This window comes from Pteronotus mesoamericanus, unplaced genomic scaffold (genome assembly GCF_021234165.1).
Source record: "Pteronotus mesoamericanus isolate MK-2021 breed Mesoamerican mustached bat unplaced genomic scaffold, CSHL_Meso_final contig_347, whole genome shotgun sequence".
NCBI classification, from domain to species: Eukaryota; Metazoa; Chordata; class Mammalia; order Chiroptera; family Mormoopidae; genus Pteronotus; species Pteronotus mesoamericanus.
In genome coordinates, this window is record NW_026555137.1 from 7,490,655 (window position 1) to 7,506,381 (window position 15,727).

The window sequence follows — 15,727 nt, forward strand, 5'->3', positions numbered from 1 at the left end:
TTCTCCCTCCAGGATCCACGCTTCAGACATGGCACGCTTTGCTGCGCGAGAGCCAGGACTTACCTACCAAGAACTGAAGAAAGTCCTGCGCCGTCTTTTCATTCTCTTGTTTATTGCTCTTTGGTAATTGTTTGAAATTCCGTTTCCATCCAGCTTGCCTGTCTACCAGAAAAAAGGCAGGGAGATGCTTGGCCTGGGCTTTGGCGCTCTGGTTCTCTGTCCTGCCAACCCCGGGGCCGAAAGCATCGGTCTAGACAGTATCCCCTGTAGTCCCGTAACTTGGACGGTCGCTGAGCCAGCCAGATATAACAAGAGCCACGTGCTCTCGGGCTTGGTCTCCGGGAGCCGCTGCTGCTCGCCGCATTTCACCCATACCACCGCACCAAAAAAACCCTATTTCCACACACTTCCCTGCCTGTTTCCTGCAAGGCCAGACTTTGCAAGGGACTTGCCAAACTCTTAATAAATAGCACAAATTAAAAAAAAGTGGTTGTGGCTCCATCTGGTTGTCTCGCTTTATCTAATGAAAGAACCAATCTGTACCTGCTGTCTAAACAGCACAGAGAAGCAAGGAGCAAACCACGGGCGCACGTGTTTAGGGAGAACAGAATACGGCTCCCTTTCCCACCATCTGTCTTTCAACTTTCATACTCAGCGCAGAGAGGAAGGGTTTCGCTGTAAAACACCGAGCCCACGCTTCTCCGCAGAGGGCCCGCGCCAGGCTGATGGGCGCAGACCACGCCCCCTTGTCGGCCACTCCGAACCTCTGTGTCTTTATCTTGAAATTGAGGAGGAGGCTCCTGGCCTTCCAGGGTTTTGTGTGTTCAGTTGTGTTGTTGTTAAGTAAATAGCATTTATATTTTTTATAAAATACTTTGCTTAGTGTTTGGCCCGCCGTTGACGATGAGGAAATGGCAGTCTTACCGCTATTTCCCATCCTATTCTGTGTCTGGCTTGTTGGTGACCCTGTTGCAATGGGCCCTTTCGATTCAGGCCGTGGCCTGGGCCCACGCTTCTCCGTCCTGGTACTGAAGGTGTGACCCCACCTAGTTACTAACCTCATAAATGGATCAGGCCACCAGTTATTCCTGAGAATATTCTGTGACCCTGTTTGTTAACCTTTTGGTTACACGACTGACCAGAGATTGTTTAAAACAGCTGGGAAATGTTCACGTTACACGTTGCTTAAGTCCACCAACTGAAAGTCCAAGTAAAAGAGACCAAGTGGCCAGGTGAAAGGCGTGTTTCCTAAGATGCTGATAATAGTAACCGAGGTTTGCCGAGCGCCTACTAGGTGCGGTTCTCTGTTAACCTAGTTAACCTCACGTTTGACCCTATGATGTAGGCATTTAAAAAATATATAACTCCATTTTACAAGAAGAGAGCAGGCTCAGAATGGTTAAATTACATGTCTAAGGTCACGCTGTTAAGAGGAGGGTCTTGAACTTCTTGTCCAGACACTAGCTACCAGCCTTACGTGGTTGTCAAGCAACTGAACTACAAAAACACGGCTCATCCGAACTGAGATACACTCAGGTGTGAACCACACCTCGGCTTCTGAACACCACAACAACATAGCAAATGCCTCATTAATTTTTATATTGGTTACATGTCTAAATTAGACTTTTTGATAGGCTTATGGTATTAAAGTATATTACTAAAATTAATGTCTCCTGTGTCTTTTTACTTTTGTGGTAATTACCAGAAAATTTAAAATTACGTATGTGGCTCGCTTATCTACATGAGACTTTCTGGTTCTTTTTTTTCTTTTAAGAATCAAAATTACAAGTACAAAATTAGATTCAGAGCCTTAGAAAGGGCCCGTAAAAGCAAAAAGCCACGACACTGTAAGCTTCAAGGGTTCGACTGCAAATCGGCCTCTGGGGTTTACACTAACACATGCCTGTGTTTCTATTAGACTGTTACCCTGTGATTCCAGCAATAGCTACACCCTGTCTCTATTGCTAATCTACGAAGTCAGTTGTTCCTGGTCCCTCCCCTTCTCATTTCTGCCACCCCATGTTCTATGCCGAACAAAGAAAGATAAGACCCTGGTTTTACTGACGTTCTGGGCCAGAGGCAATAGAGAAAATGTGATTTTTATACCTCTTCTAAAACATTGCAACCAGGTCTGATGGGATTGGAGAAATCATTAATAGGAATATTAGATCATGCCAGCAGGAGAAATGAACTTTACCATTTTTGAGTGAAAGGATTGCTTTAGGTTTTTCCTTGATTGTGCCTTTATTTCCCTAAAATATTCCGTAGTTGGTTTGTTTAATTCAGCAAGTAATGGCTGTGTGGAGGGAAATTGAATGTGTTCCTGTAACTGGGCCGAGGCCTAGTAAAAGGAACAGAACGTACTGAGGGAGACTGTGCTCTGTGATCAAAATGAGAAAAATCATTCAGCCCGAGAGAACAGACATAATTAAACAGCAAGGCAAAACATTAGTGGTAAAGAAAAAGGCTCAAAATCATCTCTCAGGCTTTTCCGCCAAAGTGGATTTTTTCTCTTCCGCAGATGCCAGCCTGACTAAGAGAACACAGATGTAACACTCAGGGGACATCATAAAGGTCTGGCCATCCCTGGCGGTAGAAACCCTCTCCTCAGGCCCAAACCTCCCCTCGGAACCATATAGAAAGTTCTGCATCTCAGGACGCTGGGCGCAAACACTCTAAGGATTTCTGTAATCCGATTCTGCTCGCGAGGCGGTGTGAAGTCATGGAGTTTGGCTCATCCCCAAACATGGGTGGAACACTAATTTCTTCATTTGAAATGAAGTTAAATTAAACAGGACTCAGAAAACTGAGCAGAGCTCTAAAGCAAGCGGTGGGGGTTCAGCTGATGAAACACGGAATCTCAGGTCATTACAGGTCCATCTCCCCCTCGCTCCGGTGCTGGTGTTCCAAGAAACTGTCGGTGGCGTTCCGAGTCCTAAAAAAGGGGAAACACAGGTATAAGCCAGTGCAGTTGGCCCAGAGGAGCCCCAGGGAGGCCTGGCAACCCCTGGACATGGCCTGCCTGTCGTTGGCTACAAGGTGGAATCATTCCTGTAGGGTTTCCCGAAGGAGAGGTATACGTTCCTGTACAGTCACGCGTCGTTCAACAGCAGGGATGTGTCCCGAGAAATGCGTTGCTAGGTGATGTCCTCACTGTGGGACGGGCGTGGCGCACACACCAGGATGGGTACCTGACACTCAGACCCCAAGGGAAAATAGCACCGACAGCCTTACTCCATGCAGGGTTGCCCGGGTCTTCCATTTGTTAAAGAAACCCCATGTCTGCACAGTGCCATACAATGAGGTTTACCTGTGTGCGTGTGCATGTGATTTTTAAATTCCAATATCATTAGCAGCTGAGCACAGAAAGCAATTCCAACCCAAAGGCACCAGGATTGATTTATTTTTCAATTATAGTTCACATTTAATATTATTTTGTATTAGTTTCAGGTGTACAGAGTAGTGGTTAGACAATCATATACTTTACGAAGTGTTCCCCTGATAGTTCCAGTACCCACCTGGCACCATAGTTACTACAATACTATTGACTGTATTCTCCTTGCTGTACTTCACCTCCCTGGGGCTATTTGTAACTGCCAGTTTGTACTTCTCAATCCCATTGCCGCGTGCACCCAACCCTCCCCACCCCCATCCTGCCTGGCAACCTCTATGCTTATGAAGTGAAGGGATCGATTTTGATTTATTGACTCTTGATCAGGGGTGTAGAATAGTGAGACTAGCGAGCACGTGTGAAAGGGAGGTGGGGACACAGGGAAGGGGACAGGGAGGGGCATGGGGGACACGGAAGCACCTACTTTACGTGCAGGGCACATTTAGTCAAGAGTCTGATGTCTATGTATAACACCGAAGTGACTAAACAAATGTCGTGAGAAAGACAGAACAAATTGGTCAGTCGGGCGTAACCTCCAGCAAAAGATTCGAAGGAGGAACCCCACTGTGCCGTAGTCTTTCATAGGGTCTTGAAGAGCCAAGCGCCAGCTGCATAAATGAGGTGACTGGAAAAGTGCCTCTTTGTCCTCTGTCTCTGCCCTGCTGTGCTGGGGTTTGGGAACCGGTCCCATCCCACCCCCGGGGTCTTCCTCAGAACTGGGAGCTGTCCTGGTCTTGGCTTCCTATTCTGAAGCAGCCCTTACTGACCCTGTGTTGCCAGCACCTACCTGTACATAATTTAGCTCCATCATGTGGCAGTTTACCGAGTGTTTGGTAAATGGAGGGAGGGCAGGTGATGGACTTACAGCCCCAACTCTGCCACCGACAGACAGCCTGGGGCCCAGAGAAGCCGCTCGCGGTTCAGGGTGTCTTTCAATAAAATGTGTTGGAATAGGGGTCTATAAAGTCCGTTGTAATGTTTTCTATTCTTTTTTTCCCCCCTGATTCGTACATTGCCCCCATGTATTTTTCTATGATTGTACCAGGGAGCAAGAAGCACCTCTTCATTGACTCATTCCTTCAGCAAGTAATGACTGAACATATCTTTTAGAGGAGATTTTCTTTCAGGTTTTAGCTTCTAGATTCACAAACGTGAACAAAGCAGGCCAAGTCTCAGATCTCGGTAGATTATGTTCGAGTGCGGATTTCACTCCAGGGAACCCCTAAGGGATGTTGTGATCTCCGCCACACACACGAGACCTGGCTCACCGCCTCTGGCGGAGGAAGCATCAGGGAGCCCTGACTTTGGCCTGATTTTGAGATGACAGAAAAGGAGGAGCCTTTACATCCCAGGGGGCTTTCTCCACCAGAGGCTCTGAATGGACGAAGGCTTCCATTCGCCAGTCAGAGACGAGGCAGGGCTCCAACGCTCTGTGTGGGAGAGGACCCTGCTCAGCCACTTCACACGGAAGAACTGATCAACTCCTCTTCCTACCGAAGAAAGATGGTTCGAGGTCGTCTCTGCAGACAGGAGCCGTTGATAGGGCTTCTGCGTTCACCCCGCTACCCACCATCCCTCTCGACAGCCCGGGGTAACCGGGTCGGCTCCCCAGGAGCTCATAGATTGGAGTACAGGAAGCAACAACCAAATTATTTTTACTATCATTCCTTTTGCTGCCAGCAGTACCATCCCACAAAATCATCACTACAACTTGCTAAGCGTGTGTGTCTTGATTTACCGCCAGAGCTCATTGCTCCACTAAGGCCAGCGATTCTGCAGGGCGGGCGGTTTTGCCCGCCAGGAGTTGTGACAAGATCTGGAGACTTTTTTGGTTGTGACAACTCAGGAAGTGCTACTGGCCTCATGGGCAGAGGCCAGGGCTGTTGTCATCATGATGCAGGGCACGGGGAGGCTCCCTCAGGAAAGCATGATCTGTCCCCAGATGTCAATATCGGTGAGACTGAAAAACTCAGATCCAGATAAAAACTAGATCCTGTGTTGCCAGCACCTGGTACATAATTTTGCTCCTGGCAGTTTACCGAGCGTTAGTTAAACGGAGGGAAGGCAAGCAATGGATTTATAAAACTTCTGCATTTGCTAGTTATCAAGTATTTCACGAGACAGTGAAGAATTATGAACACATTTGCATCCATAAAGTGGGACAGGCATGGATGAGTTTCTGAAATAACCCTCTAGTCACACACAAGCACACGTGAGAATGTTTCTAGAAACATTTACCTTAAGCTGAGGGCCTGTTAAAACGAATTCTGCCTGCCTTTGTGTCTGCGAAAAGGCAGAAGTCTCAGGTCCTTGAAGGAAAGTAGGCTTCAATGTTTTGTATTCAAAGTTGTATTTCCTCGCAGTCTTTAAAGAAATTGGCTTTGGGATCTGCCTTTGACCACTGAAGAAAGGGAGTTGTACTGTCATCGTTATTAACAGGACTATTTATTGGAGGGTACATCAAGTTGTCCTCCTCTATGACTAGCTATTGCCTCAACCCTTAAAAAAGGTCACTGGTTTGTCATCCTCAGTTTATGCTGTTCTGGGAAGAAACAGGTCTGCTGGCTTTTATCTTGTTCCCTCTGGCACATTCTTTACAGATGCTTCAAACCCCTCGGCGCACTCGCTTCAGACCCCTTGGTGTATTCCCATTGCTTGGACAGCAAATTTTAACCCTGAATGTGGTTGCTCTGCATTTTAAGACTTGTGTTCAGATATGAAAAAGAGGCATTTTATGTTTCTGTGACTGAATCCACTTCACTTACGAGGCTCTCGTTTTGTTTGGGTAGCAGAACAACGAAGCCTGCCAAGCCAAGCTAACAACATCGCTTTAGTTTAAAAGCTGCCTCTTTTGGCTGGCCACTCCTTTTTTTTTTTCTTTTTTGTATTTATTGATTTGAAAGAGAGAGAAATGGGGAGGGAGAGAGAGAGAGGAAAAAAAGAGAGAGAGAGAGAATCATCGATTTGTTGTTCCACTTATTTATGCATTCATTGATTGAATGCACTTCTCTGTGCCCTGAGTGGGTATCGAACCCACAACTTTGGCTTATTCAGAAGACACTCCAACCAATTGAGCTACCTGGCCAGGGCTGCTCAGTGCATTTTTGATTTGCTCCACCCACGCCTCTATTTTCCCCACTCCCTGAGTAGCATGGGGATCCTAGGGTGTGGCCTCCTTACCTCATGGTGCCTACAGAGGTGCGCATTTAGTCTATGGTGCTTCGTTTTCTCTGGTCTCTGGGCGACGTCACAACCTATCAGAACTTGGACATGGCCTTCTGTATCAGAAAGGGGCCAAGCAGGAAAATAAAAACCACTACCAATTTCAAAAATACGAATTGGACGAACCAAACTGATTACCCAGGTGATGAAAGAGCTGAGGGAATCCAATAGGGGCCTTTAAGGAAACCGGAAGAATAGCAGCAACAGGAAGCTGGGACCACCCCTAAGGCAGAGAGAGGAAGCGGTGTAACCGGGGGCCGCGGCACAGCGGGCCTGTCTGTCGGCCGCTGGCACCAGGACGTTGTGAGAAAACCCCAGCCACGCGGAGAGACGGTGCTGTACTGTTCCAGCCCACAGCCTCCGCCGAAATACGAGCTGACAATCAGCATCGACTCTCAGACACGAGCTGGAGGAAAGATGGCTGCAGGCCCAGCCACGGCCTTTCTGCACAAAGAACCTCGAGCAAGAATTGCTTACTAAGTCCAGTGAGTACTCAGAACCACAAAACGTCATAATATAGAATTTTAAAAATAATAAATTATTGCTATTTTCAGCCACCAATTTGGGGTGACTGGTTGTGCAGCAAGTCACTAAAAAAATAATGATTTTTGCATTTGCGATTAAGAATTAGCTGCAGGACTTCTAAATTACTAATTAAACTAAGAATCCCTGTAAATAAGAAAACGTAATAAGATGACTTCCATGGACTCTTTTCACTCAAAAATAAACATTTTTTTTTTTGGTGATACAGTCATCTAGCAACTTCTTCCATTGCCAGGAACTGTGTGAATTGCTGGCAATTCAGAGAGGAGAAATTCTCATCTGGCATGAGGTTCCCACAGCCTCCTAAAAGAGAGACATATAAATAACAACTACAACCTAGAAGATGAAAGCAATTAATTCATCGAATATTGATTGAGCACCTACAATGTGACAGGCATTCGACAGGTATTCGAAACACATGTACACGATACCAGTGGGTTAGAATAATCTATGTATGAGATGCCAAGGTTCTTAGTAACAACACCAAATGATTCTGGCAAATTTATTAGGTTGAACAATATGAAAGTGGTTTTTTTGGTAGGTCAAAAAAAGATTGACTACTGATCATTTTATATGAGGCCCACAGGATCAACAGGGTGATCAGAATTGGGGATCAATGAGGATTAACGAAGCCCAAGAGGGGCTGGAGGCAAGAAGGAACCGTCCTCCTAGTGCAGAAACAGCCACTAGAGGCGCTGCTGAGCCAGCCACCACTGTGGCTATGGAAACGAAGAGGATGGCTTCCTAATGTCTCCTCCACCTGTGTTTCCATCCACACTCAGGATGGAAAGTTCCAGAAGAAAGCATCCAATGGGCTGACCATTAGGTCACATGCCCACTCCTTTGCACATGCGGTTTTTTGAGGAAGAACCTGGTTTCTCTGGCTCTGAGGTAGGCATAGCCCTAGCAAGTTATCCTCGCTGCAAGACCGCTTTTGCTATGGAAACGCTAATTACACAGGAGAAAGCTGGGTGTATTTGGAAGGCAGATGGAGTCTGGGCCTCCCCACAGCAACCAGTGTTTACGTATTAGTTTACTAGGGCGGCTGTAACAAAGCACCACAGAGGGGTAGCTTAACAGCATAAATGTATTGCCTCTTTGTTCTGGAAGCTGGAAGTTCAAAATCAAGGTGTCAGCGGGGTTGGTTCTTCCTGGTGGCAGTGGGGGAGGGTTCTTACCCAGGTCTTTGTCCTTGGTGTGTAGATGGCTGTCTCTTCCCTGTGAGTCTGCACTTTGTTCTCCCTCTGTGCCTGTCTGTCCCTATGTCCAAATTTCTCCTTTGAACAAAGACAGCAGTCATATTGGACTAGGGCCCACCCTCAGGACTTCATTTAAAATTAAGTACTTCTCTAAAGACTCAAACTCCAAATAAAGTCATGTTCTGAGGTGCTGGGAGTTCGCACTCCATCCTCTCTCTTTTTGAAGAATGCGAGTCAACCCATAACAATTTAACTCGAAAGTACAAAGGGGAATGACTAATCATTCCTGCAAAAAGTTTGAGGAATAATTAACTGCATACAAAATGGACTTTACCAATTTGCTAATGGTTATATATTTCTGCCAAAAATAGAGAAAGATGCAACCCTATTAGACCAAACTCTGTTACCCAGCATCCTTTGTGAGACATTTGGAGAAGCCTACTGTTGTAGGGTTGAGCAAGACTCACACTCCCATATGGACGGGTGCCCCAGGGACCCCAAAACAGGGTACACAACAGAGGCACCTGGAGAATTTTTTAAATTACAAGTTCTTACATTCACCCCAGGCCTACTGAATTAGATCATTTTTGGAGATGGGAAGAAGATTTTATAGGAAAAAAATCTCTTCCAGATGAACCCGACACAGTCCAATGGCAGCATTTGTCAATTGCTATCTAAACAAATGGATATAAATTTATGAAAAAATGTTCATAACAATGGGACCATTCCAATGAGGGATAGTTTCCAGACACAACAAGTATGTGAAAGACCACCGATCAGAAAATGAGTATCAATAATGTCAGCCCCAGGGACTTTAATTGTCTTGGCTCCATTCTCTCCTAGGAGAGATGCTTGTATATCTGTCTAGCTCTCTACAAGCATATCTCTAAAAAAAAGAAGCATCTTTATTTCCATTCTGTTGCGTGGTGTGGGTAGAGTTGGGTCTCTTGGGAAAATGTGAAATATCAAACATGAAATGTTTAGAAGACCACAGTTTGTCATTTCCCAAAACAGATGTATCCCAGGACAAAAAGAAGAATTGTTTCTTCACATGGCAGTGGCTGCGAGGATTTGAAATGGAAGTTTGGCAAATGGCGTGGTCTGCGATCCGTCATTCCAACTAGACATTTCCTGTGGGCCGGCCTCTTTCTATGGGAACTTTCTCGAGAGTTTCTCTTGTAGCAAGGCTTCCTCTGGTGGCAACTTTTGATCATCTGCCTCCAGCAGAGTCCCAGCTTTGCTGTTAGTCTCTAATCATTTAAGAACAACTTAGTTTTGTTCATTTTTCCAAAACGTATACCAGTCAAACAGTTGATTAGTCTTAGGTAGCCAAAGTAACTTATTTTTTTCCCTTTCAATAACACTCCGGTGTCTGCCTCTGTGTCTTGAGTGAGGACTGTTTCTGAAGCAAGAGAAACATTATATGACTTAATGGAACCGTTTTCCTGATAAGGGTATGGCTAGTATGTGGTGCAAGTATCAGTTTTGCTCCGCCAGGTACAGAGAAAAACAGAGGGAATAAGCAAAAACCCTGACTTGTTTTTTGCTGAATATTGACTGCTCATTGGTCCACAGGAACCAATTTGTTCCTAAGGAAAACAGGCCCTGCAGGAGAATATGCGTGCTTGGCCGCCGGGGTCCCCCGGTACAACGGGTAAAAATGCCCGCCCAGCGCTTGGCACGTAATGCACGCTCAGTGGATTGGGTGCTCTTTCCTCATCTCCCTGGTCGCATTACCTCCTCCCCTCATGGCATCGTTCCTGGTGGCAAATCCCCTCCCACTCCTGAGCTTTCTTCAAACCTGTTCCAACCTGGCTTGTTTGACAGCTATTACCTGCCCATCAGGCAGCACCTGTGTATTTTGCTCATCGGTGTGGAGGCTCACCCCAAAGCAAGCCCAGGTCCATGGATCCCTCGTCTGTCTTCAAAGCTCTCCAATTACCCACTTATTTTGGAATGCTGCCCCGATTACCACTGGGCCAGAGCACCCCAGAGTGCAGTGGGCCATTGTCTCGTGTCCTTGGAGGGCAGAGGGGATCTGCGGCGGGGCCGGGGGGAGAGGCGGCAGGGGACGGGTAGCAGTGTCCTGACGTGTGCCGAAACCTGGGCATTCTGGGAATTCACTCAGCTGGTTCCGTAAAGGGCATTTGCCCCTTACCATGGCAGAAGGCAATTGCTTTTAAGGAATGTTTGGATAAAACATTTTCCAGGCTGCATTTATCCCTGTGCAGGACTATGTTATATGTGACAACCTTCCAATTTTGAGGCATGACTGGTGCCAATCCACACAGGCAATTAGAGCTGACACATTCCATGGGCTATTGGTCAAGGCTTCAATAGACCAGGAAGAAAGCCTGCCCAGAAAGAGAACCAAGGGTTCTCTTAAGTCATCCGTGGAGCTTACGGTATAAATTTCTTTCTTCCCTCGTGTACTGGACCTACCCTGACTCCAGGAGACCCACTAGCAGTTTGACCTTTGTGCCCGAGATGGACAGCAAGCGATTGAGATGGTATGTGAGCCCTTGTGCTCCTGGGAGACATGAGCGCAGATAACGAATCACCAGTCAGCAGATGAAAGGACACTGAGAAAATCGCCGAACTGCAGTTTTTATCTGATTAACCTTTTCTCCTGAATTCCAAGCCCCTTACCTACCCTTTTCTTCTCCCTGTAAGAAAAGGTCAGCTTGAGATGAGATGTTAGGGTGGTTTTTAGGGTGCATACCCCACCATCTTCTCAGACCACTGGCATCTGAATAAAGTGCCCATAAAGATTCAATCCCTGTCTCTACTTAGGGGTTCCGGTGGTGACAGACAGCACAAATGCTGACTTTTCTGGTTTCACTGGTCCTTTGGTTCCGTGGGGAGGAAGGGTGAGATGTTGGTTCCAGGCGCAGCTGGAGGTCAAAATTTTCTCCTCCGCACACGCTTCATCAGCATGATGTGCAGTTTTGGTCTGTTGTCTCGGAAAAGCAAAACAGTATCTCATTAAACATGAAAGGACCGTTTTGAGCTGGTTCTGCAGTTACAATATTACGGTTACACGGGCAAATACTTTTTATTCAAAAGGCACAACCATATAACGACATCAACAACCTAAAGCTAATAAGCTCAGCCTGTACCGTAGAATTCAGTGAGAATTAAGCATAACCCTAAAGGCCCTTGGTTTCTGTAAGGAAATGTCACAATTTGGCCAGGATTGCTGTCCATTGTGGGCACTGGATTTTTCTGGCTGACTTTCTGAGGAACCAGGAGGTGGAGGGAACGAGGCCTGAAAGGGAGTGGGTGGAGCTTACTTGGTCCGGCAGCGTGGCCAGTGCATTGCAGAGCCACAGCGGAAAGGGAACCTAGGCTATTCGGGAATAAAGCCCAGCCTCCCCAGATCCCTTGCATCGATTCGTGGGTCCATTTCTCATTCATCTATTGCCCACAGTCTGCCAAGGGTCTTGCCCGGAAACCATTTTATCCATTACAATGAGCCCCTCCCTTCTCTTCCTGAAAATGAATGGGCATCCTCCAGGTTCCTGGCTCTCTCCCGGTCACCTCCTAGAAGTCCCCCGGGCCAGGCAGGAACGGCTGCACTGTGGGAGGCCATGGCAGCAAAGGTGACCGTGTCTGCACCTTGCCCCAGAGAGGGGATTCCAAACCAGACCCAGTGAAGGCCAGTTGAGGAGCTTCGCAGAATCACCGCAGGGTGTTCAGCTTCCTACATAGTTTGGAGGTGACTCACTACCAAATGCTTCCTAAACAGACTCACGAAGTTACGGTAACCTTTGAGGAGAGCACTTGTAATGCCAATAGGCAATAGGAGGGGTGAGTGTTTCGGCCGCGGCCTTTCTCTCTGCACCACCATCACCCTACCTTTTTCTCTCGTTCCATTTTCGAGTCTCCTGTGCCCCCTGACCGAAGGCAGAGCCTACAAGAGACTGCCGTCTCTCACACCCCTGGGGTTCTGAGCTAGCTTCTCACGAGCAATAAACAGCCTCTCAAGGATTCCAGCGCTCTCATTATACCCCCACCCCCAACAACCCCCCACCCTGGACTCTAATCAGCTACGTGCCTTCCGACCGCTCTCTTCTGCCCTGAGGTCCTGGGCAATTCCGAGGTCCTGCCCGGGAACGAGGAGAAATGCAGAGGTTATTTGTTCTGGCCTCCTTCCGTGCCCCGTTTCTGTGGCTGGCTGCTGGTTACCTAGGATATTGTCCGGGAGGCAAGGGATTGGCCCGGAGCTGGGCCGGGTTCCCCAGAGGCTGTGCGGCAGGGCTTCGTGGTCCGGGCGGAGGATGCCCTAATTGAGGGCCTGATCAGCCTCTCAATGGACCCCTTCTAGGCCACACTCCCTCCAGAGCCCCAGGGCATCCACACACATACCCCCGTCATCCCGAAGCGTCGTATTCATTTCTATTTCTGCCGACCACCAGGCCATGGAATCCTCCTGTGGTCATGTATGATTTTCGAACGCTGCTCAGCACCGTTCAAATCACGCAAAAGGTGCTTAATATCTGTCGGTCGACTATATGCCTAAATGGACACGAGTTCTGTTTCTTTGGTGTTCGACATAAACTCAGCATTTTGTATTCTGCCGACCGTCTTGTTGAAAAATAAAACTAACACTCGTCCGTTCGCCTACTGTGTCAGGACTTTTTAAGATACGTTAACTTCTTTAACGTCCATCTGTGAAATTACTGAGTTCAAGGACATCACGTCATTTTGCCTAAAATCTGTCAGCAAGCGGCGAAGCAGGGTGCAGGCCTCTGGGCATGTTTTCTTGTTTGTGCTGCTTCATCATGCCCCTCCCCCAAACGAGGGTGCAGACTCTGTGTGATGTACGCTGGGAAAATGTGCTTTTTCGAAAGAGCCACTCGAAGAGTTGATATGGAAAATAAATGGCTACATACAATTTCAGTGTTGTATTATGGAAAATTTCAAACATACACAGAGGTTGCAAGAGTAGTACAATAAACGCTCATGTACTCTCTATTCAGTGATCACTGTTTTACCTAATGTCTATGCGCTTTTCTCCCCCCCCACTAGATATTTTTTTGAAACAAATCGCAGATAGTGTGTCCATTGACTAAGACTTTAAAAACATTAGCATCATAATGCTCCTCCCCCGGAACAGAAACAGACTCGGACAATTTGAGTAAAACCCACCCGAGACATTGATTCTCTCCAGGTGCTAGAGGGCCACAGGGTGGCTTTTCTTTCCTAAAGAATAGGGCCAACAGTTCCCATTGTCCTCAGACCCCTTTAGTCCTTTAGGGGGACATGTGTCCTACATTAGTGGCAAACAAAAGCCCCATTAAAGTGTGCTCCATATTTTTACATCGAGCCATAGTTTGGGAATGAGACTGAGATTCTGCCTGTCCCTGTGGAGTCTTTAAGGAGAGCTCAACATCAGCACAACTGCGTTCAGCTTCCAAGTCCTATTACTTTCTTTTCCATTGCGAATTTTACACGCCGTATCATGGGAGGGGGCTTTTTCCATTCTCTTCAATGGACTCTCTGTCCATTTCTCTGAGGCTGGTTTTTGGTAGAAACACCAGGAAGGGTAACATCCACTGTGTTTTCCCATTACACCGCCCAGAGGTGAAGGCTGCTCGGGGTAAATATCCAGCCTTCAAATGCTCGTAGAAAAACTAGCAGCCACCCCAGCATTTTTTTAAAAAAACATTTGGGGAGGAAGCCTTGGTGAGAATGGTCTTTCATCTGCGGGAAGCGGGTTAATATTTCTATTCCTCATTACAGTTTGCATTATGATCCAGATTAGAGATCGCGGCGGTAGGGCAGTGGGGGGTGGGGGGGTGGGGGCGTGCGCCAAGGCACCAGGCCCACGCCATCTGAGAAGGTGACAGGGAGTACACATTCATGAGAATGAGAACCGTTTTGGTATCTGTTGCTTTATATACTTCGGAATGTCAGGTCTAAAAATAACCCCCGTTTGGAACCCTTGTTGTTTATCGGTATCCTGGGTTTTCCCATTCTTAAAAATACCCTGACCTGCATATAAAGACTGAATTCCAAAGGTTAATGCTCCTTAATCCTGAAGGGAGTGGTGAGTAAATTCTTTATAGATCAGTCCAAGAATAGGTTTTGGAGCTATTCTAGTGGATATCATAATGCGAGTGTGGTTTCTTCCTTTTTTATTTTTACTTTTTAAATAATAGGCAATCGTTTTTAAATTTTAATTCGATTTGAGAAAGAGAGAGAGAAATATTGACGTATTGTTCCACTTACTACTGATGCATTCATTGGCTGATTCTTGTGTGTGTCCTGATCGGTGTATCAGGCGGACATCCTAACCACCGGTCCCTGGCAGACTCTTCCTTTCTAAAGGAAGCAAATGGTATTGGATGAGGAAGGAGAGCATCCAAAGGAAGGGAGGAATAAAAGTTTTCAGACAAAGAAAACTTATTCTTTACATTTGTCTATAGGTTAAAAGAATCATTGCCTAGAAATGGTTTTGAGAGTGGAGGGGAAAAGAAATTGCGGGAGAACATTCCACCCACTACAACATTTCCATCTGAAGCCCGTACCGGAGACTCTGGAAATCAGAGCAAAGTGAGCACTTAAGAGCAAAAAAGAGAAGGCTGCTTTCCACTCTGACTGTTGGGACTCGGGAGATTCTGGTTGCTTCCCCTGCACGCAAGGACAGCAGGCCCCGCCAGGTCCAGCTTGCCCTCTCCACGCGGAATTCTTTTCGTCTTTCTGTTTCCGGCAGAATGTCTGGCGACCAGACTTTCTGAACGAGGTTGTTTCTGGGCTGCTGCTCCCAATGTGCTAGAGTCCAGATGAGGAGTAAAATAAAACAAAAATTAAAACTAACTCAACCAGGCTGGGGGAGGTTGCCGATAGGGTTCAGTTTCCTCTCTGAGTGAATTGCCTTTCTCCTTGTCCCTTTATGCTCCTGGCCATTGTCCTAGGCCGATGGGTCACGTCCAGCCGACACCCAACCCTGTTTCCTCACAGTACCTGGTGTGTGTGTGTGTGTGTGTGAGAGAGAGAGAGAGAATTAAAAACAAGCAAAATTTTAAGTGGTATACATCTGAACAAGTTGGAAAGGTCAGTGAGGTTTTGTTTTTGTTATTTTTTTAAAAGGATGTATTTCTGTATGACTCACCCTGGGCCTTCTCACTTCCTGCCAGAATTATTACAAAATGAACTCAGGAGACAATAAGCCTGTTGAAGACTTCATGGCATATTGACAGGCGTACTATAGTAGGTCAGGTGCCCCGCTGCCATGGGCCTTTCCTGGGTCTCCTCCAGAGTCGCCAGCAAAGTCCCAAATTGTAAAAAGATAACAGTTTCTTCTTCCCTGCTGGCTCGTTACCTTAGGCATTTTGGGAAAACTAGTGGCAACTGGTGATGACTGAGA